Consider the following 21844-nt stretch of genomic DNA (forward strand, 5'->3'; position numbering starts at 1 on the left):
TGGCCTAGATTAGAGCAACCAGGGCAGGTGAGGCGACTGGGGGGCGGGGTGGGAGGCTGAGGCTGCCCGCTCCCCTGCCAGAATCCAGGCTCCGCTCTGCCGGCTCAGCCCAGGCTCAGCGTCTGACTCACTGGGCCCTTCTGAGCTCCCCGACCGACCGGGTCTTTGCATTGGCCTCGCCCCCTGCCAAGGTCCACTCACCTTTCCTCATGGCTATTTATTGCTCCTGCGCACTGCTCACGTGCAGCCCTCAGTGGCCCTCGGGGTGTCTCCTGCATCACCTGCCCCACACTGGGGGCAGCATCTGCCCCAGGGGCTTCTTCCAAGATACCCAGCATCAACCCTATACATTCCCCTCTTAGGAACCACAGGAAAGCTACATTCCTTAGGGCCCAGTCTCCATCTGTCACTGGGGATCCTCCTGGTCACCCAGAACGGTTGTTAGAATTTGCTGAATGTGTGGGGAAATAGCAATGGAAAGGGATAGCCTGGGCTCCCTGGGGGTGGGGGTGGGGGTGGGGAACTGAGGCACAGAGGAACTGGACCACATGGAGGTACACCCCCATCAGTCTGTTTCTACTCCCCCTCTTCCTGTTCATCCTCCACCCGAAACTATAGCCCCGTTTAATCCCAGCAGTTATGGGGGGCAGGCAGAGATAGAGAGACAGGCAGATCCTCGTGAGTTTGAGGCCAGCCTGGTCTACATTAAGAGTCACAGAATACACAGCAAGACCTTGTTTGAAAATAAAAGAAAAGAAAGGGAGAAAAGGAGAGCTCACATTTATAACTTAGCACTCAGGGGAGGAGGCAGAAGGTTTGCCCGAAGGGCAGCCTGGGCTAAATAACAAAAACTATTTGAAAGAAAAAAAGAAAAAAAAATCTGAGCCACCTCATTCATTCATTCATTGGATGATGGAATCAACAGATCTTTCTTGAGTGCCAACTGTTTGTAGACCTGTACTAGGGAGCGCCGGGGAGCCTCAAGCTTAGGAAAACAGACAGCTATCAGACTAGACCCAGCACGAGGCTCGCAGACCTTGCTTCATGGTAGGTGGGAGTCGGGAAGGCTTCCCAGAGGAGAAGGCTCACTACCTGCAATCTGAAGGAGGAGCAAGAGTTGGCTACCTGGAGGGAGGACCCTCTAGGTAAAGGGGACAGCATGTGCAAAGGGCCTGGGGCGGTAAGAGGCACATATGAGGAAGGATGTACATGCATTTCAGCAAGATTGGTATGTAGGGTCTTACAGTAAGCTAACTCCTAGTCCCCAGTGTTTAGGAGCTGGCCGGCCTGGAGGTCCTGAGGGCTTCAGAAAAGGAATTTTAGCATAGTCTCTAATCAGATCGTGTTAGTGTTGGACATCGTGTAGAGAAAAATCCAGGACTATGAGAGATGGTGGCTGGGAATGTGTGCAGTGGAAACTTAGGGGTTCTTGGGAAAGTTGGTTAGATGTTTGCTGGGGCAAACACATAAAGGGAAGTTTCGTTAAAGAAGACACAGGTGTGAAAGGCTAAGGCAGACTGGTGAAGGGATGTTTTGCTGAAGCAAACACAGGAGAGAGGATATTCCGCTAAAGCAAGCACGTGAAAGGACACGTGATGAAGGATTCTCCGATAACAACACGTATGTACTGGTCTGTCTTGCATTGCATAGTTGAGCTGCATTTGTTGGGACTCCATAGAGAGAAACGCACCAAAAAACTTCTGGTGGTGTGCTGCCATTTCTTGCTGCTTCCAAGGACTCGGGCTGAGGCAAGACACGTGGGGACATGTGATGTTGGGAGGGTATAATGAGGACTCTGGGTACAGCTGTGTGATGTTTGTTGGTCTCCAGTCTTCGCTTCCCTGAGAGAGGCACAGCCAAGAACTTTTCCTGGTTCCTCGCTGGTCCCTCCACTGACTTGAGCAAAGGCTGAGGCTGAGCTGTCTCTGCTCCGTCTGCTAACCGGACTCTACTGAACTGGACTGCTGGTGTATCCATCAAGTGTTTGTGAGTGGATCGAGCTGCAGCTGCTGACCTGTGAACTGAACTGCCGATTTCCAGACAACACAGACAGGAGCTGCTTCAAAGAACCTTTGTAAACAGGTCCTCTTCCCCATATCCTTTCTCTTCCACTACCTCTGGTGGGTGACGGGCTACAAGGGAGATTAAAGCATTTAAGAACCATCATTAAAAATAAGGTTTGAGGGCCGGAGAGCTGGCTCAGAGTTAAGAGCACTGACTGTTCTTCCAGAGGTCCTGAGTTCAATTCCCAGCAACCGCATGGTGGCTCACAATCATCTGTGATGGGAATCCAATGCTCTCTTCTGAAGGCAGCTACAGTGTACTCACATACAGGAAATAAATAAATAAATCTTTAAAAAAAAATAAGGTTTGAAATAATTAAAGTTACAAATGTGTATTTGGAGACATACAAAAAATAAAGGCCCAAGCCAAGCGTCTCCAGGGCCTTTAACTGCTTTCAAGACGCGTCTCTATTAACACAGCTGCCTCTGAGTTCACTGACCCCCCCAGAACCCATCATTAGCACCTCACAAACTCCCTGACCTTTAGAGACGGACACCTCCTTCAGATCTCACCCCTAGCTGGCCCCCTCCCTGCCTGCACTGATTGGGAATCATGCCAGGTCTTTGGGAAACTGTTGACCCAGATTGGGAGAAGCTGACAAGGAAATGGGCTCAGAAAAGAGACGAAATGTGCATCCAGGTCACACATCCATCGTCAATCCACAATCGAGGGGTGCGATAAGCCAGGGTGGAGGGTTCTGGGAGGGTTCCAGTTCTGTCATTGGCTGACCTTGGGCAAGTCTGGCAGCCCTCTTCCCATACAAGAAGTGGGTAGTAATTCTATCCGCACGGAATACAGGCTCTCTGCGAAGGTAAAAGGACTCTGAAACTCGAATAGCACAAGGTTGATCATAAGGCGCTGTCCCGGTGACCTACCACAGAGAGTCTCAGGCTTAGAGATGCTTGTACTTAGCTTGGTCCACTGTTCACCTTAACCCCACCCACACCCCACCCCTCTCTCTTCCTAGACTTTGGTTGTCATTGTCTTCTACTCTGTCCCAGGCTTGAATCTGGTCTCCCCACCTGTCCTTGCCCTGGGTCCTGCCAGCGAGTCGCCTGGGCAACTCGCTCTGGCTCTGACGTCAGGGCCGCTCTGGCAGCTGGCCCAGAGAGGAAGCAGCTGGCAGCTGATCGTGTTTCCAGGTAAATCCCCACCCCCACCCGACTCCCGGAGCAGGGAGAGGCCGGGAGGAAGGACAAGCAGCCCCTGTGAAATACAGCAAGTCCAGAGGCAGCCTGGAGCTGCTGGAGCCTCATTCACAGTGCTGATCGGAGACCCGAAACAGGGCCAGCTTCCGCCCCAGATAAGGAATGTGTGGCCTACTTGGGCCTGCCCTCGAGGTCCCTTGCCAGTGCCTCTCCCAAGTTCTAGTTAGGGGTGGGTTGGCTTCTGAAAGTAGGCTAAGACCTGATTGTAATCCACACAGAACCCTGGGTACACTCATTGGCCCTCTAGGATGAAGGACCACTTCGTGCTCACTTTTCTGCCCCTACCCCCAACGGCCTGATACAGAGGGGATTAAGATATCACGTCTTCTTATTTTACAGACTCGGAACAGACACCAAGCCCTGAAGATAAACGGCCAAGATCAACTGCAAGCAAGGTTCTGAGAGGACTCCAGGCATCACAAAGAGAAAGCCTTTAAAGGGGCTGGATGGGGGCGGGGGGGGGGATCGTGCCTGGTTTATGTTTTACATTTCTGCAGGGATTCTGAAGTTCTGACTGAAAAGTTGGGCGTCCAGCTTCTTTTGTGATGGACATTTTAACAGTGTAGGAAACTGTGGCAGCCAGGATTCAGTTTCCCTGTCTGTAGAGGGGAAACGCTACCTGTGCACTGTCAGGCAAATAAGAATAGAAACACCTACTTAGGTTTAGGTGATACCGTGCCTCAGTTTCCCTATCTGTTAAGTGGAAGACGAACTGGAGCCTCACCAGGTATGGTGGCTTGTGGTCATAGTTTCTGCACTCTGGAGGCTGAAGCAGGAGGATGGCTTAAAGCTAGGAGTTTGAGACCCACGGGAGCAACATAGAAAATACTGGTGCCTGCCTTTTGCAGTCAGTGGATACATCTGTGGGATGGAGCTGACCAAGGCCTCAGTATGTGGTTTGTGCTCCACAAATCTCAGTGCTGATGCCAAAAACTCCACCACCATCCCCCATCGTTCCGTGGGAACGGGACGTCTCATGTCTTTTCATCTTAGTGTCGTCAGTAAACTGTGAACAAGTCCCAAACGTCATTGTTCTCCTCTGTAAAATGTAGGTCATAAAGCCGATCTCACAGTTTTGAAATTTAAGTGTAGTATGCACTTTACTCTGTGTGTGTGTTTGCGTTGTCCTAAGGTTTGATGCTGGGTCTTGTAAACGTGTGGATCCTTTACCATTTAGGGGCACTCCAACATATTTTTACATCTTTAACACATTCCTCATAGGGCCGGTTCCAAGAGTAAACGAAATAGGTACTCAATGAATACTACTGCTTTTAGGTCTTCGACAAAGGGACTACAACAACCAGCATACCTTGCGCTTCCAATCTGGATTCCTTCGCCCGGTTTAGGCGCGCAGCATGCCGGGAGTTGTAGTCCTTCAGAAGCAGGCCCCGCCTCGTCCCCTCTTAGGAAAAGAGGTTGGAGAGCCGCCCTGCCGGCCTTTGAATTTTGCCGCGAAAAGCGCGCGTGGCGGCCCCCGGCCCCGCCTCGCGGAGGACGCGGCGCCGCGTCACCGTGGTAACCGCCTCTCGGCTGCAGCTGATTGGGCCGTGACGCGGGGGGCGGGCCGGGGGCGAGACGCAGCAGCGCCAGCGGGCGCCCGCGCCTGTCAGTCGTGCCGGAGCGGAGCAGAGCAGCGGTCAGCACTGCCGGGCCGGCAGCTCCGCGAAGAGGCTGCGTGCGCCGGCCAGGCCGGGTGGAGAGCCGGGCCCGAGGCTAGGCGAGGGTGCTGGGCGGCGCGAGGCTGCGGCCCCGGGAGCTCCGTGAACCGTCCGGGGCCACGGGTACCGGAGAGACCGGCGCGCCGCCTCTGCTGCGGCGCTCGAGCCCCAAGCCGGGTGCACGGCTCTCCATCCCCGAGTCTGCCCTGCGCCAGCTGGATCTGCTGGTCCTCAGCGCCAAGGCCCGCGAGGCTGCATCCCAGCCTCTGCCGCTCGCTGCGGCTGCCACTGCCGCTGCTCGCCGGCTTCCCCTCCCCCCACACCCGGGGCTCGGAGCAGGAGGAGGAGGAGGGGCCGGTTCGTTCTCGGCGCTGCTCCCTGCAACCTGCGGGGGCCGGTGCACGCCGGGCGAGGAGCCCGGGCCGCTGCAGGTGCGTGCAATCCTCCGAAGAGACGGACTCTCCACCGCTGGGCAAACCCGGGAGCTGCAAGCCGAGGGCGGGCGGGCAAGCGAGAGGAAGCAACAAAGACAGGCTTCAGCTGGGGCTGGCGAGAGGGGCCGCGGCCGCCGGCCTCCCAGCGCGGACGGAGAGGGCGCCCTGGGAGAGGCGCGGGCAGAGCTGCAGCGGTGAGCGGGGCCCCGAAGGGAGGCGCAGCGCCTCCCGCCGGACGCATGGAGCACAGTCTCCTGCGAGGATGCGTCGCCTGAGCGCGCGAGCGGCCGGGGTCCCAGGCGGACGCGACCGGTGCTGAGAGGGAAAAAAAAAAAACCTTTTCCGACTTCGGACGGCGCTTCCGGACGCAGGGATCGCCCTCACCGACAGCTCCCCTTCCCACACGAAGAAAAGCATCGGCCCCCCCGGGGGGGCCCTTCCTCGGGCAATCTTTATTACTCCTGCATGGCCGCAACCCGCAGATCGGAGCGTCGTGGCCTCTGAGACTTGGTGCCCTTCGCCTGCCTGGCTGACACGGTGAGTTGCAAGATACAGTATTTTGGGTTTGAGCTGGGGACAGCTCCTTGCAACCGGGGAACCTGGACGGGCCCTAAAAGGGTCCTAGGTTGTTGGGGGCCCAGAGGCAGCACTGCTTCTTGTCCATCCCCGTCCTGCCCACATAACTTATTTGGACTGGCTGGAGCGGAGGGTGTGGACCCTCGGTGGGTATTCTGCTGGCATCAGCATTTAGCAGAGAGGAAAGGTCACCCCACCCATGAAGCTAACAAAGGTGGTGGCTCTGCCCTCTGGAAATTCTTTGGGGAACTCTTGTAGTTTTGTAGAGATTGATTGCGGGCAGCCAGGCTGGGCCAACATGGAGGGTCTACAAAACAACCTTTGAGATCTTAACGAGCCAGTGCTCAGAGGTGTGGAGTCCCCAAACTTCTATCCGAGGGTCGGGTCTTTCGAGGCAAGACATTTGTGTCTCTATTGTTACAAATAACTCACAAAGACAGCACGTTCCCAATGGGCCGCATGTGACATCACTGCCCGACCTTTGATGTCACCAGAACTGTGACAACGCAGCTTTCTTTGAGCCATAGCCAGAATGGCCGGGGCCCGAATGCCTTCGTGGAGTAGAAGGTGAAGGACAAGTCCCAGTCCTCCCCACTGCAATCTTATGACCTAAATCCCCGCTCGAGGTGGGGGAGGGAGGCAGTGCCAGCTGTCCCTGCCCCTAAGGACAGGTGTTCAGAACTCTGCCCATGTCTCCTGCAGTGACTGGAGTCTCCCAGACTCCCAGACAGAGCAACCTCCCGCTCTTAAGTAGGATGCTCAAAAGGAGGCCCCCGTGAACCCTACCGTGTACCCAGCCAGCAGCTGAAGTTCCCAGGGTCTCCAGAAAAATGTGGGCTTCAGCCTTCAAACAGGGTGTTCTCTTGAAAAGGTGACTGTCCTGCTGTAGCCAGAGAGAGAGAGAGAGAGAGAGAGAGAGAGAGAGAGAGAGAGAGAGAGAGAGAGAGAGAGAGAAGGCAGGCTGCGACCTTCCTGGTGTGTGTGCAGCTGTGTAAGTTCAGGGAACTCCCTTGCTGCCATTCAGCCCCAAGGTGAGGAGCCTGGGTCCTGCCTGAGCCGCTTTCCTTGCATTTAAGATGATTTTGACAATCAGTGTGGTCGATGCATATTAAGCCAATGCTAGGCATAGCTAGGGTCTGAGTATGTCCTGTCTCTGCCAGGCCAGGGGGGATAGGTGGAGATGACGAGAACCCCCCCACACACACACACTCTGGCAGCAGCTCTGTACAGTATGGAGCCCACAGAACTCCCTGGCCACATCATGCCTACTCTCCTACGGCCCGTCCCAGCCATCACTGTCAAGACCACACGGGGGTGAAAATAGCCACAGTCAAGTTTCTAGGGGAAAAGTTGAAGAGGCTGGCGTCATTGCCCCCATAGTGAGGGGGACAGGTGAGACAGGGCATTCTGAGAAGCCTGGTTTCTCTACAGACAGCATTTTTATACAGCCTCCGCCCGAGATTGTATTAACAGGTCAATAAATACCGGGGGAGGCTGCTTTGGGGGTCTGAAGGGGTGATCGTGTTTCCGGCTGAAGGGGTTTCCTTAACACACAAGCTTCCAAAGACAGCAGTACAACTGCAGACTCGGGGTGGGGGGAGGCTGTGGGCACAGGGCTGTTTGCCCGGCCTCTCCTCACTTCCCAGCTTAGAAACAAACTTGGAGTGTGCGCCAGAGACACACACACAGGCGGTTGGAGGCCCTCTGTGGAGTATTTACACTCCTTCAGCCAAGGCGGAGGGAAAGACTGTCAGAGTTGGGCAACTCCTTCTGTTCCTTTCCCTCCGCTCCCCGGGCTTGGCAGTGAGTGCCAGACGACAGGCAGGCAGGGGGAGTTGCCAGTTTACCCGGCGTCTTCTCGGAGTGCCAGGCATTTTGCAGCGTCTCAGCTGCTTCTTGGAGTAGAACGTGCTGTGACCCATTTTGTGGATGAGAAACCCGAGGCTTGGGCCAAGGAAGTGATGGTCTTTTTGAAGAACACATCCAGGCAGCTGCAGTGGGTTGGCCTCACCCCCCCCCCCCTTCAGAATCTCCAGGACTCAGGCACAGGGCTGGCATCCCTGCCCTAGGACGGGTTCCTGTGTGAGACAAGACCAGCTGAGCACAGTGGCAACTTCTGCCAGGCCTTGTGAGCCCAGCCTGTTCCTGGCAACCTGCTGCTGGGCTCCTTTCTGTAGCCTTGGGAGGAGGAATATATACCATGAAAGCCACCTGCCAGAGATAGTGAAGAAGCTGGCCATAGCTGGGTGGCATGTGTGATGGCCCTGGGCCACCCAGAGCTCCTGGCAGGCTCTCCTAGGGGAAGGCAGGTTTATAGATGGTAACAGAACTTTAATGGGTGGAGCTCCCGACCCAGCGGCAGGTGGGGGTGGGGGTGCCTGAAGAAGATGGCATATGAGTTCACAAAAGGGGCGGATGGAAGAGCAACACACTGGAGGATGAGTGGTTTAGAGCTGTCTGAGGGTTGAATGGGGCAGAGTGCCACTGAAGTGGCCTGTGTCCTGGGGTCTCTGGTGACAGGGCAGGTGCTTGAAAGAGGACCACTCCTGCCGGTTCTTCCTAAGCCCCGCCCCCCAGTGCTCCCGGTCATTGAGTGCACTTACCCAAAGCCCTGACCTCCCGAGCCTTGCAGTTGCTCTGAACTAGGTACAGGCCCTGTCTGGTTGCTTGATGCTTTAGGTGAGAAACTTGAAGCTTCCCCCCAGGCCCCGTGGGGGCCGCCTTGTATTGCAGAGATCCAGACTGGAACGGTTGGGTCTGGGGCTGCTGTGAGACCGTGTTGCACGGCTTTGAGTCTGAGGCTTGGTTTCCTCGTCTGTCTGGAGAAGCTCCAAGGAGCACCGGTTGCCCAGGGGCGTGGTGAGGATTCCGTGAGGGCTTAGCACAGGCCAAAGCCTCCAGTAAGTGTTCCACAAACGTAGTTTATACCTGCTATTAGCATAATCCCCCGCTCTCCCAGTGTCTCAGAGCCCAAAGCTGAAGACAGCATTCCTAGGCTGGGGTCCCTACCCTTCCGGCGCCTCTGCAAGGGGGCTCCCACGTGGTGAGCCTACATGGTGAGCACACGTGGCTCCCATCTGAGTACCAGGGGCTCTGGGGCCTGGCCAGGGCGTCCTTCCCAACCTCCTCCTGCCCACTCTTGCTTTGCCAACCCTCCCCAGTCAGAGGAAGCAGGCAAGCAGCTCGTATTCATGAACCGTAATTCAATCAGGCAGCGATTCCTTGGGGCTGGGCGGGGGCGAGAACGAGGAGGCGCGCACAAAAGGGCCGCTTTATTACCTCCCGCGGGCCGGGAATTGCTGCTCTCCCCCAGCACCGGCCGGAGCCGCCTTTATTGTGTTAACCCATTTGCGTGTCAAGAGCTATTGTGCGCTTTCTCGCCGCCTGTGCGGTGCGGCCGAGGGAGGAGGGCTGCGCTGCCGGCCGGTCACCTCCGCGGGCGCCGCCCGCCGCCCTGATTGGTTGCTAAGCGATTTGCATCCAAGGTAATCACTTTTATCTCAGAAGGATGTCGACTATAATTATAAGCTACTGACATCTTTTGAAATCTGCCTAATGACTATTTTAGTCTGCCCGGGCTGGGGGTGGGGAAGGGGATTCTGCGAAGGGATGGAGGCTGTTGGGGGGTGTGTGCGCATTCCTTCCACCTGGACCACTGGTTTTGCCTAGTTGAGAAACAGCTGAGTGCCTACTGCCAGCCTCAGACAAAAGACAAGCCTACACGGTGGCTGGTGGGGCTCCCCATTCACCCCTGGTGGACTTGGTGCCATTTCAGAGATGGGGAAACAGAGGCCTCAGAAGGAACCAGATGACCAATAGATATCTCAGTCCCTCTGGCCTGGGGGAGGGGGGGAACACAGGATCTGTTCGTGCCCCATGGTCACACAGCCAGGGAGTGGCAGGGGGAGGGCAGTGGATTCCCATAGTCAGGGTGGGGGTGGGGACACAGGCAGCCTGGAGAGTGTAACTGGGCTAAGAATTTTTTGCCCTATCTCTACTGCCCTTGGGTAGACACTTCGACTCAGCCTTGACTAGGGCGCGCTGGTGTGGCCAAGACTGCACTGTCCTCAGAGCAAATCTGCAGGCAGTGGGAACCCTGGATTGGGGGGTGGGGAGCGAGGCTGGGGGGAACCCCAGAAGTGAAAGACTGCAGCTGCTCAGGGAGGGCGGGCAGAGGGAGAACCCTGGTGTGGCCCCGGGGGAAGGACCACTTATTGGGGTTGGGGGTGTCATGAGTCAAGGAGAGAGACACTAGTAGGAACACTGGAGGATAATCCCAAGGTTCGAATGGCTCCATGTGGTTCAAGGGAAGAGAGGCTCCATTCATGGCCTGGGATCTCTGTGTGTGTGTGGGGGGTGTCAGCAGAGGACCTCCTGAGGGGTCCTTAGGCCTGTTTGGGGTAGAACCCTGGTTCCTATCCTCATTGAGTATGTGTGTGTCCTGACAGATTGGTTACCCTCATGGGCCTCAGTTTCCTGATTGGTTTATTGGCAATAGCAGTTCTCCCATGGGCTTATGGGTAAGAAAATTTTTGGGTGCACAGGGCACGCTCTGGAGCTGTGAGGGTGAGTGAGCTAGGTCTTGGCCAGTTACCACAGCTCCACAGAGAGCCATTGCCCCGGCTGGTTGGTTGTCCCCATCCCCAAGCTGCTGTTATTGTGTTGAGGCCCAGGGGACAAAGGTCTGGGAGGTCAGGAGGTGAGGCCCGAGGAGCTGGCTGTGAACAGGCTCCCAGGGACAGGGACTCAGACACAGAACTTATGTGGGGAGAGGGGCCTCCCTGGGAGGAGGGAGGCCAGCCGTCAGCTGTCTGCTTCAGGATTCACTTCTGGCTAGGGCCGGCCGCCTGGCAGAGCCCAGGCTGAGCTTGGTACTGACTGAGGCAGAGGCAGCAGCTTCAGGACACACACACCCTCGCCATCTGTGTGACCACAGGCTCCTAATCTGTCAGGTGGGTCCTTGGCCTGCCTGAGAGGAAGGGTGTGAAGCCCAGGGCTAAAATGAGCCATTGCCCAGCCAGAGGGCTTCTCTGCTCCCGGCACCTTAGACATCTGTGTGCTATCCCAAGCTTCCTGCTTTGGTCTTTTGAGTCCTCATTTGACTCCACCGTTGCCCCACCAAGGGCAGTTTTATCCTTGTATGAGTAAAGACGTGAGAGAGGCTCAGCAAGGCGAAAGGGAAATCTAGGGCAGGGCGCCATCACAGGTGAGCATCCTGTGTGATGAGGCTGTGGCTGGGTAGGTTGTCCTAGCAAGATGCCCGAGCAGGAGCTGAGGGGGATATCGTAGAGTCACCATCTCTTCATGTTTTGCGCAACCTTGAGCAAGTTGCCCCCTGTCTCAACCCAGATGCAACCGCATCCTCTGTAAGCTCGTAAAATGTCAAGGATGGTAAGGGCTGGCTCTCTTCTGCCAGGGCGCCCTTGGCAGACATTGCCAATCAATCCCTGCCCTCTTCCCCTGCTGCGTTCTTTTCCTGACCTTGGACTCTTTCCAGAACTACGGGCAGCTAGTGCCAATCAGTCATCAGGGCCTATGGGCTGAAACAGGTCAGGTGGCCGGCCTTAATGCACTCAGGGGCCTGTTTATGTGGTTCAGAGGGCCAGGGCGCCACAGCTGGAAATTCTGGGGGACCTTCTTTGAGTGTAGGGGTTGTTCTAAAACTGTTTAAGCGTGAGGGTCGGTCACTACCAGCCATGCACATTCCAAAACGCCTGTAGCTTGGAATTTATTTACAGTCAGTGTTTGCTGAACTCTTCCTGGACACCCCTCGGGCACCCGCATGCCTCTGTTTCTATGAAGAGCTCAGCCCATTTCAGAGATGAAGAAACTGAGGTTCAAGCTGAGTAACATAGCGTACACACTTCAGACCTGGGACTCAAAGGCCATAGCCTAGGGGTGTCGGGCAGGAGGGACAGCCTCCTGAGCAAGCTGTCACTCGACCTGAAGCCTTAACTCTTTCTGCTAGGCGTGTGGGGAAGAGTGGAGTGTGGTGGGAGCAACGGGTCAGGTGGGCAGGACATGGAAGGACCATCAGGATGTGGCCGGGATATGACTGGGAAGGGACTAGCCTTGGCTTTTGGTTGTGGCAGTTCTGAGCCAAGGAGCAAAGGGGTCCCGTCTTAGTATCTAGCACCTCTGCCAACCAGGTGCTGTGCTTGGTACTACTTGCTTCTGGGCTACTTGTTGGGTGCCTGGTACATAGTAGGTAGACATCTAAGAACTGCTGAATGAGTGCATGCATGCTTAGAGAGCAAAGGTGTTCCTGAGAATCCTGGGGGTCCAGCTGGAATACCCAGGCCTGGCAGGGGAGTGGCTGGAGGGCAGACTTAAGCAGGTACCCCGGGCGGGGAGGGGGCCCCTCTCAGCCCTCCACAGCCCTGTTGTCTGTCCCAGAGACCCCTTACCGGCTTCTGCAGCACAGTCTGCACCTGAGCACAGAAGACAGCAGGCCTAGCACTTGGGGGCGGGGGGGGGGGTGAAAGATGAAGAAGGTTTGTGACCATTTTTTAACTCAATAAAGGGAGAGACAAGCTGCAGGCTGCAGGCCGGAGATATAATTAGTCCGCAGCAGTGGCGCTTTCTTGATTTAGCTTCTGAGAGAACAAGACAAGGGTGTGATACCCAATTAGCAGTGACATCTAGTCGGAGCCTCAACAGCTGAGATAGCAAGCTGGTTTTATGACTTTTCTCTCCCAGCGTGGAGCGGGCAGGGAAAGGTCCGTCAGGATCTTAGTTCCTTCATCATGGGACAATTATTAGTGATCTCAGGATGTCCCAAAGCCAAACGAGGCATTCGTTAATCCAAACAGCAGAGCATTCCCCGGGCAGCAGCTAGAACGAGCCTGGGCTGCAGCTGGAGCCCCAGACCAGCACCAGGAGCCCAAGGGTAGCAGGCAGGTACAGGTCCCTCATTCTCCAGAGGCCTGTGGGAAGACGGTGAAACATACAAAGCCATGTATGTTGGCTTGGCACAGCTGGCTCAGGTCCTTGAGAGAGTCTTGGCACCTGCCTTGGTTTTCCTACCTGCTCCACCTAGGGGGAGCGAGGCTGGGCTAATTCCTCTGGGGACGAAAGTGAGTGAAAGTGAGTCCGTCTGGCCTCTGGCAGCTCCTCCTGGCACCATTTTCTATCCAATCTGCCAACTGGGCTGGAGGCTCTGCCTCCTTGGCCCTGCACCTGCAGATTGCGCTGTGGTTGAGAAACCCCCGTTATGGCATGCGGCGGCGCCGGGGTCTGGTTTCTGGCAGGGTCTGACTATAATCAGCCCCATCTCTCGGCCCTTCCTGCCCTGTGGTCCAGGCACCCAGCACTAGCCAAGTCCTTTCCCAGTTGTCTGGCTATCCTGGTAAAGTCCAAGGGTGGGGGGGGATACGTAGAGGAAGAACTGTCTCTCTCTGTCCATCCGTCTGTCTGTCCGTCCACCCATCCAGCTTCAGTCCCAGGTCCCTGGGCTGCCGTCTATCCTGTGGACCGTTGCCTCACCCCACCCTCCAGCTCCTGTCTGTCAGTGTAGAGTCTTCCACTCATGGTTCAGAAGCCTGACAAATCCAGCCATGCAGAGTGGGAGTTTAATTGCAGACAGTTTTTACGGATCATGGGCCCATCTGTGCTACCATATGCAAAAGGGAAAAAAAATCCCCATCTTTTTTTTTACCCTCTCTCCCCACTGCAATCCCAAACTAAACCAGAACTACATGACCAAAGCCAGTGTAGAACTGGGGTTCATCGTGGGAACTTTCTGGGGCATGAACCTGGCAAAGCTGACATATCCCAGTGGAGTCCACCCTGACAGTAGACAGGATGACAGAGGCTTGGCCAGCTGCTCCCAACCCTCCCCCCCATCTTCTTACATGTCTTACATGTCCATGGGTGTCCTCATACACCTGTTAGAGGCCTCTGCATGACCCCTAGCCAGGTTTGGCATGTAGCCATGTTTGAATGATGGGTTTCTAGGAAGTGGAACCCAGATATGGGGGCTGGCGGAATATCACTGATTACTGTGTTCCCCTGGTGCCCCCTGTCCTGATGTCCTGCCTGGCTATGCATTTGAGTCCCTGCCAAGGCAGACAGACAATCAGGTGAGGTGTGTGTGTGGGGGGAGGGTCATCCCTTGATAAGGCTTCCCCTTAGGGCCCCAGGGGTTGGTCTCTGCAGCTTCTGAGAGGATTCACCTTATGCAGCATCTGTCCAGGTTTGCTTCCCAGACTGATGTTATTCTGTTTGTTTCTCCACTGTGTCTCAGTTTCTTCTACTGTAAATTGGAGATCAGGACGGTGGAGATCTACACAGAGAATACCCTGGGAACTGTCACCTCCCTTCATCATGAGGCTGTGTGTAAGCCCATCATGGAGGCTGTCCCCTGATGGCTTCTCAGGGTCCTAGTAGCGTGGTTGATGGCTTTGAGAATTCATGAGCAGTGGCTACGTGAGAAAGTGAATAAGTGAGCTCCCACGAGAAGGTGTGAGCTGCAAGTGAGGGAATGCATGAATCTCTGAGCAAGGGGGCAGATTCAGTGTGTGGACAGTGCAGCAAATACACTAGCAAGGCATCGAGTGCACAAGAGAGTGAGCGAGCACATGAGCAAGGCACTGAGTGTGCAAGTGAGTGAGCAAGCACATGAGCAAGGCACTGAGTGTCAGTGACTAAGCAAGCACACGAGCAAGGCATTGAGTGTGAGTGAGTAAGCAAGCACATGAGCAAGACATCGAGTGTGAGTGAGTAAGCACATGAGCAAGGCATTGAGTGTGCAAGTGAGTGTGTGAGTGAGCAAGCATATGAGCAAGGCATTGAGTGTGAGTGAGTGAGTATGAATGAGCACAGGAGCCCAGTGAATGCACAAATGTCTGAACATGGAAGTGAGCCCATGCCTGAGTGTGTGCATGAGTACTTGAGTGAGCACATGAGTGTGTGCATGAGTACCTGAGCGAGCACGTGAGTGTGTGCATGAGTACCTGAGTGAGCACATGAGTGTGTGCATGAGTGACTGAGTGAGCACATGAGTGTGTGCATGAGTGACTGAGTGAGCACATGAGTGTGTGCATGAGTGACTGAGTGAGCACATGAGCGTGTGCATGAGTACCTGAGCGAGCACGTGAGTGTGTGCATGAGTACCTGAGTGAGCACATGAGTGTGTGCATGAGTGACTGAGTGAGCACATGAGTGTGTGCATGAGTGACTGAGTGAGCACATGAGTGTGTGCATGAGTGACTGAGTGAGCACATGAGTGTGTGCATGAGTGACTGAGTGAGCACATGAGTGTGTGCATGAGTGACTGAGTGAGCACATGAGTGTGTGCATGAGTGACTGAGTGAGTGTGAGTAAGGGTTTGCAGTGTTGGTGTCCTCCGGGAGGAAACAGTGTAGGGCCTCCCTTGGGTTTTCCTCAGTTTCCCCTCCACCCTCTTCCTTCCTACCGTTTGGCAATCACTGTGAATTCAGTTCAAGTGAGGAAAACAGACTGAGCGATTGCGGGTTCTCCAAGGTCACGCGGAGGCCACAGGCCGAGCCGTGTGTGGGATCCTGGTCTGAATGAATCCTTAACTCCTCCTGACAGGAGAGGGGACCAAGCCCAGAACTTAGAAGGGACTTAGTCAAAGTCACACAGGGAGAAGCCTGTGCCAGCCATTGTGGGAACTGAGGGCCTTCAGCCAAAGCCAGACCAGTGTCACCTTAGGATTCCCCGGTGTCCTTGTCGGCACTATAACCGGCAGCTCCATGGGTGCCGGCAGCCAGGCCCACATTGGGGTTCAGTCCCGTGCCTCAGAGCCTGGCACTCGGCACAGCCCTCCTGCAGCAGGTAGCCGGGAAGCCAGGCACCAGGCAGCCTCCCCCCGCCCGTGGTGATCACCAGCTTCCCGTGTAATCATTAAAACTATTAGAAGGAAACGTTCGCTTGAAGCAAATGTCAGGCACCGAGTTGTGCTTTGTAAACGCTCACAATTAATGCCAATCAGGCCCGGAAAAAAGCCGGCCCGGAATCCTGTCTGTCTCATCTCATTTGTCAGCTGGTGCCGCTCTGTGTCGCACATTTTCATACAATTGCTATAAACATAAAAGGGAAACTCCACAGTGTTCCAGGCACCCGGATGGTGCGTCGTCTTAATTACTTGGTACTCCGCTGTTCACATGGCTGCCCCAGCTCAGGCGGGTAGGAGAGAATCGGGGAGATGGTGTGAGGAGGGTCAAGGTTCCAGGGGTCAGCAATGGTGAGGGGGTACGAGGCCAGGATCTCCGGCCCCATCCGCTGCAGGTTCTCTGGGACCCTGGTTCTCAGAGTCTAAGAAGTGAAATAAAAAAAATTGAAGAGTAGGCGGGACATGATGGTGCAACACCTTTAATCCCAGCATCGCGGAGGCAAGGACAGGCAGATCTCTGTGAGTTCGTGGCTAGCCTGGTCTACAAAGTGAATCCAGGACAGGCAGGGCTGGTTACTCAGAGAAATCCTGTCTGGGAAAAAAAAAAAAAAAAGAAAAACAAAATTAGAAAAAGTATTTCCAAGTTGTACTGTGGGATCCTGGACTACAAAGCGTAGTCTGGCTCTTGGACTGGCTGCCTGCCAGGCATCAGGACCCTGCTGCCAGCAGGCTTCAGTTCGTATCCTGGGACCTGGGGAGTGACCTCCTTGGTCAACACTTCAAGCTTGCTAGACCTGGAGACATTATGAGGCAATTTTCTCATATTAACTGTAGACCTCGGAGGGTGACCATCCCCTTACCCACAGGAAGGATAAGGCCTGAAGTCTCTGGGCTCAGATTTGAACACTTGTGGCTGAACCACGCATGGTACACTTGTCTGTGGCCATGGTACCATCCTCTGACCACCCTTCCAGGGTAGCCATGGGTTGAGAGGAGATGAGGTAGCTCCAAGTCCCTGTGTACGGTAGGTGTTTAATAACCGATGGCCACTGACACAGCAGCACCTGAAGACAGGACCTCAGAACCTGGCCTGAGAGCCAGTACCATCCCGTTTGGACTTTGTGGGATGCAAGGGGTGTTGCTTCCTCATCGACTTCCCGAGGAAAACTGAAGAGATGCACATGGCTTCTTAGGCCCAGGAGGGTCCTGTCTATCTCCTGTCCCCCAAACTCTGACAACCCAGGTAGTTGGACGTGTTGCTATCATAGGCCCCTCTGTTCAGAAGAAGAAACCAAGGTTCATTCTGCTCAGGTGGTGTGGCTACAGTGTGCAGAAGCTGGGACTTGAAACCCTGAGTCCTTCGTGTCTTCTGGTCCTCCCCACTGCACCTGGATGGAAGCCTCAGGCTCCCTGTGCACAGGGTCTTCTGGGGCCAGGCTGGCTCAGCAGGGACACACTGGCCTTTGTGTCTGCCCAGCCGGCTGGGCGGCCAGCAGAGAGGAGAGGGTGCTATAACCTAGCCTGGCCAGGGACAAATGCTCAGAGAGAAATAGAGGCTCCTTTGTTGTGGCTCTCAGTGGGGGAGGGGTGCTGCCAGCTGCCACCCCATGTGATGAAGGCCAAGCCCTTCTCAGAGGTTTGCCCACCACCCCAGGGGACCAGCCTGAAGCCTGTCATCCCCCACCTCCTCCTGATCCTGTGTCTCCCTCATGTTTCATAGAGACTTTGGCTGCTGGAGCCTCCGCAGCCACTCACCTGGTTTGCTGTGGACCTACTGTGTGCCACCACAGGGCCAGACCCTTATGAACCCTGATAAGATATAGTAGTCAGATCGCTGCTGTGGTTGTCATGTACAGCGTGACACGGTGGAGGTGGATGTCCTCTGGGGAAATGAGAACCAAAGCCGGCCCAGCCTCAGATACTGGACCTGCCTGTTAGGGGCAGGCGTACACAGCGGTACCAACGCTGTGAGCCCAAGGATAGGCTCAAATGCAGGATAGCCACAGGGCAAAGTGCCCCAACCTTAACTCTGACTCTGAGACCCTCCGATGCTGTGGTAGCCACCCATGACCTTGGAATCCCAAGGCAAGGCAGGGGGTCCCAGGTGAGAGAAGACTTAGACATCTAGAAAATGGCTAAGGTCATCTGGGCTCTGAGGGGAGTCCAGATCTGAGCCTCAAGCTGTCCGTTTCCACAGCCACACCCTTCAGAGTGGGAACGCAGACACCGACCTCCTATCGGAGGAGCTGGCACTTGGCCTCAGAGAAACAAAGCTGTCAGGTTGGCTTGGTTCTGATTTGGTTCTAATGCCCAAGACACCAAGACATGAGAGTACAGCATTCATTTTCTGGATCTTACTTGTTTTGGAGGAGGAGTCTCTGTAGCCTAGGGGAGCCTAGGACACACACTGTAGTCAGGGTTGGCCTGGACTTCCCAGACTCAGCCTCCACGTGTTAGAATGACAAGCATGCACTGCCATGCCAACCACATTTCTTTTCCTTGTTTTTAATTGCATGCAGTCAGCATCACAAAGAAAAGCTGGGTGCAGGCAGACACACACGGCTTGGCACTACCATGCGGTCTGGTGGGGAGCATGTCAGAGGTCCCAGGTCAGCCCTCCAGTCCTCAGAACCCACCCCAGGTCCCCCCAGAAAACACCTCCAGCTGCATCCACTCTGCCAGAGGCAGGAGGCAGGGCCCAAGCCCCGTGAGGGCACCACCCAGATAGCTATAATCAGCAGCCTCGCCAAGACTTCAAACTCACCCAATTATCCTGCGAGGCGAAAAAAAACACAAAATGAAAACAAATTAACATGTTTGCATAGAAGCCACAGAAGCAACACACACAGAGGCGCGCGCGCGCACACGCTCCTGCTGGCATGTGCCCTGGCAAGGCTGAGACGTGCCGCCAACGCCCCTCCTCTTCTGGCATCTACCTGGACTAAGACGGGAGCTGGCCCAGTGACCAACTCCTCCCCACGCTGGCTGGGCATGGCCCCCGGCTGACGGCATTTGGTTCCTTTTATCTTTACAGTGCTGGGTATTGAACCCAAGAGCACGTTAGCCAAGCTCTTGATACTAAACTGTTATTTATACACCTTAATTTTTTTTCCTTAATTATCGAGTAATATTATGTACCAAACTACTTTAATACCCAGTCTGTAAGGTATGTCTTATGAACAGATGGAGAAACCAGAACATGGAGAGATGCGTGGTCCTGCCCAAGCCTGCACAGCTGGCTAGTGGGACAACTCCAGGCATGGCACTCTCTTGTCTATGGGTGAGGGGTCAGGGCTCTACCTGGCCTCTGAGGACCCTTGGTATCTCCAGCCTGTGTCTTTCCTTACACATCACCCACACAGCCCCCCTTTGCCCTATGTGTTCCTTATAGGGACTTCAGACCCTTTCTCTAGGCTGGAAGACCCGTAGCTCCAGCTCTCAGAAGATTGAGGCAATTTCAAGACTAGCGTGACCCCCATGAGATCCTGTCTCAAACCAAATAGTCATGTCCCACCCCAGACAGGGCACGCCATTACCGTGTCCGGTTTCCCTGTCCCATGAGGCTAGAAGGAGGGGATGGGAGCCCCAGGGCTGAGGTTTCATCGCTGGCACCTTCTCCATGGTTCCCCATCTGCTGTGGTTTGCTGAGCTCTGCCTGGCTCACCAGACCCTACTGGGCACATCTGGGCTCTATACCAAGGCTCCCCTGACCCTGGAGTATTCAGATGTCCAGCCAAGTACCCTCCTTTCCAGGAAGCTGTCAGTTTTGCATAGCGATCTCTCGGCTCCCTAAGGTCGCAGGGCCCAAGGTTCAGGTTGCTGGCTTGCGCCTTGTCTTCTGTTGATCTTGCAGTCTGGTCTGATGCACACATGTGCTTTGAAAAGGCTTGATAAATGTGCCCTCTGGTGCCCTCCCCTTCTCTCTCTGGGAAGCTGCTGCCCTGGGTTAGGATTTGGGTTCTGTAGCTTAATGGTCCCTGACCACCCTCCCCTCTGATTCGATGCCACCATGGACATATTCCTGACTAGGCTGTCACTTCTCAAGTGACAAGAGTGAGTGACAGGCAAGCGCGGTGCATAGCATGTGTCATGGGCCCAGTCTTTACTGCAGCCACTGAAGCAGGCACAGTTTCTAACCTCACATTTCAGATGGAGAAACTGAGGCAGCAACAAGGGGCTTGGTAACCCAGGATAACCCTGCTGGTGGCAGAGCTGTTTGGTGCTTTCTGGAGCTGAACCTAGCAAGACTATGGGAGTAGTGTTTTGTGGATATAGAAACTGGGTCAGTAGGACACCGTGATGGTCCTGCTGGCTTGAGGGATGAGTTCGCTGGCCTCTCGCTGGCCCCATTGGTATCAGCCTTTTGACCTACATCAGAGCAACTAAGTGGGGCTGGAGCAGTGGCCAGAGAGAGTAGTAGCCCAGTGCCCACCCCAGTGGGAACTAGTGCCTACTGAGAGGCATTTCCCTCAGCACATGCTAGTGACTTGAGAGGCAGGTAGGCATGGATTTGCCGCCAGGTGACCTTGTCACCACATGACCCTTTCCCCCCACAGCCTCCGTAGCTTGCCCCTCTGGGTATAGGAAGCCTGAGAAATGGGTCCTCAGGCCAGCTACCACTAGACAAAGCCAGGGAATGCTCCTCCTTCAGGAGCCTCCCAGCCTTTGAACCTCTGCAACTCAGATTGAGGCACTAATGGTTCAGCCCATGCCCCAAGGACAGGTAAAGCCCAGGAGAAAGCTCTCTCTGTCTGCCTGACACACCGGCCTTGAGGGGTGTGTGTTTGGCCCTCTGTGACTCACACATGCCAGAGTTTGTCAGGTTGAGGTGATGAACCATGTGATGAAGTGGGGTGGTGGGGTGGGTGACCACTCAGCCCAGCCATACAGAAAAGAACTGTGAGCCCCAGAAGCACAGAGGCTGGAGGCAGAAAGGCCCAGCCATTCCTGCGTTCAGCAGGAACCTGAAGTGTCTGTTGTCTGCATGCCTCTCTCTAGCCCCCCCACTGCATCACTGTGGAAGCCACACAGCCTTTCTGGAGCTAGCCCTGCAGAGTGCTTAGGGTGGGGGGGTCTCAGTGAGGTGACATTCTGTACCCAGCAGCTAAAAACCTGGGTCAGGAAGTCATCCCCCCCCCCCACACACACACACACACCCGATGTCAGGGGAGAGATTTGTCCCAAAGGCCATAGAAAAGTTGCAAATGGTGGCAGGTAGCTCGCTCTGTCTTCCCTGAGTTCTGAGGAAAGATACAGGGGGTGGATTATAAACACCCCACCCCTCCCCATGATAAAAGCCACATTCTGCTTCCTGTATTTGGGATTAGACAAGCTGAAGCACTAGAAGCAGCCACCATGTCCTGAGCTAAGCACTTGGCCGTTTGAGGGAGCGTCTGCCCAGGTACAGAATGCCTGAGAAACATCCAGTATGCACCCTGCAGCAGTGGCCAGCCTGAGCAGGCAGGCTCAGGGGAGGGTGTGCTCAGCCTGTCCTGAGCTCACTGGGTCACACGCTGCAGCCCAGGCTCTGGGGAGCCACCTGCCCCACCCCCACCCCCAAGCAGCCTGTTGTCTGGCATGTGCAGGCACCGGGTGGCCCTTGTTGTACACACATCTGATCCTGTCTTTTCCACATCAGATCATTTGTAACCGTCACCAGGCAGTCGGCCCATTTGCTGATTCAATCTCGGCTTTGTGCTGTCATAGCCATTTCTCCATGCAGGCTGAGTTTGAAAGGAGGCCCATCCACGGGTTCTACTTCTCGGCGGGCGGGGGAGGGGGGTGCGTGTATGTGTTCGCATGCTTACATGTGCCTGCACATCCCCCACACGCATGCATGCACACACATGTGAGCATCTTAGCCTTCTGCAGATCATGGATGGGGATTTGAAATAAACTAGGCAGCCAAGGGGTTCCTGGCCCACTCCCTCCACACACTCTCTCTCCACTGTCCTCTTAAATACCTACTGTGTGCCCCGCCTACTGTGTGCCCCGCCTACTGTGTGCCCCACCTACTGTGTGCTCCCGAACGCATACACACAGCCTATG

General features: G+C 55.2%; 1 protein-coding gene and 1 long non-coding RNA gene across 2 annotated transcripts in view; both read left to right on the top strand.

The window, feature by feature from the left end:
* Positions 1–514: 514 nt before the first annotated feature.
* LOC143437599 (uncharacterized) lies at positions 515–3728 on the top strand. Its single transcript, XR_013106982.1, has 3 exons — positions 515–2082; positions 3066–3206; positions 3612–3728. It is a non-coding gene; the product is annotated as an uncharacterized LOC143437599 (long non-coding RNA).
* A 2028-nt stretch (positions 3729–5756) lies between these two features.
* Positions 5757–21844, top strand: part of Fam222a (family with sequence similarity 222 member A) — a 44835-nt gene continuing 28747 nt past the window's right edge. The window contains exon 1 of the mRNA XM_076922478.1: positions 5757–5901. The gene's annotated coding sequence lies outside the window, so the exon portion shown is untranslated. The remainder of the gene's footprint in view (positions 5902–21844) is intronic.

The sequence above is a fragment of the Arvicanthis niloticus genome, chromosome 24 (assembly GCF_011762505.2).
Source record: "Arvicanthis niloticus isolate mArvNil1 chromosome 24, mArvNil1.pat.X, whole genome shotgun sequence".
NCBI classification, from domain to species: Eukaryota; Metazoa; Chordata; class Mammalia; order Rodentia; family Muridae; genus Arvicanthis; species Arvicanthis niloticus.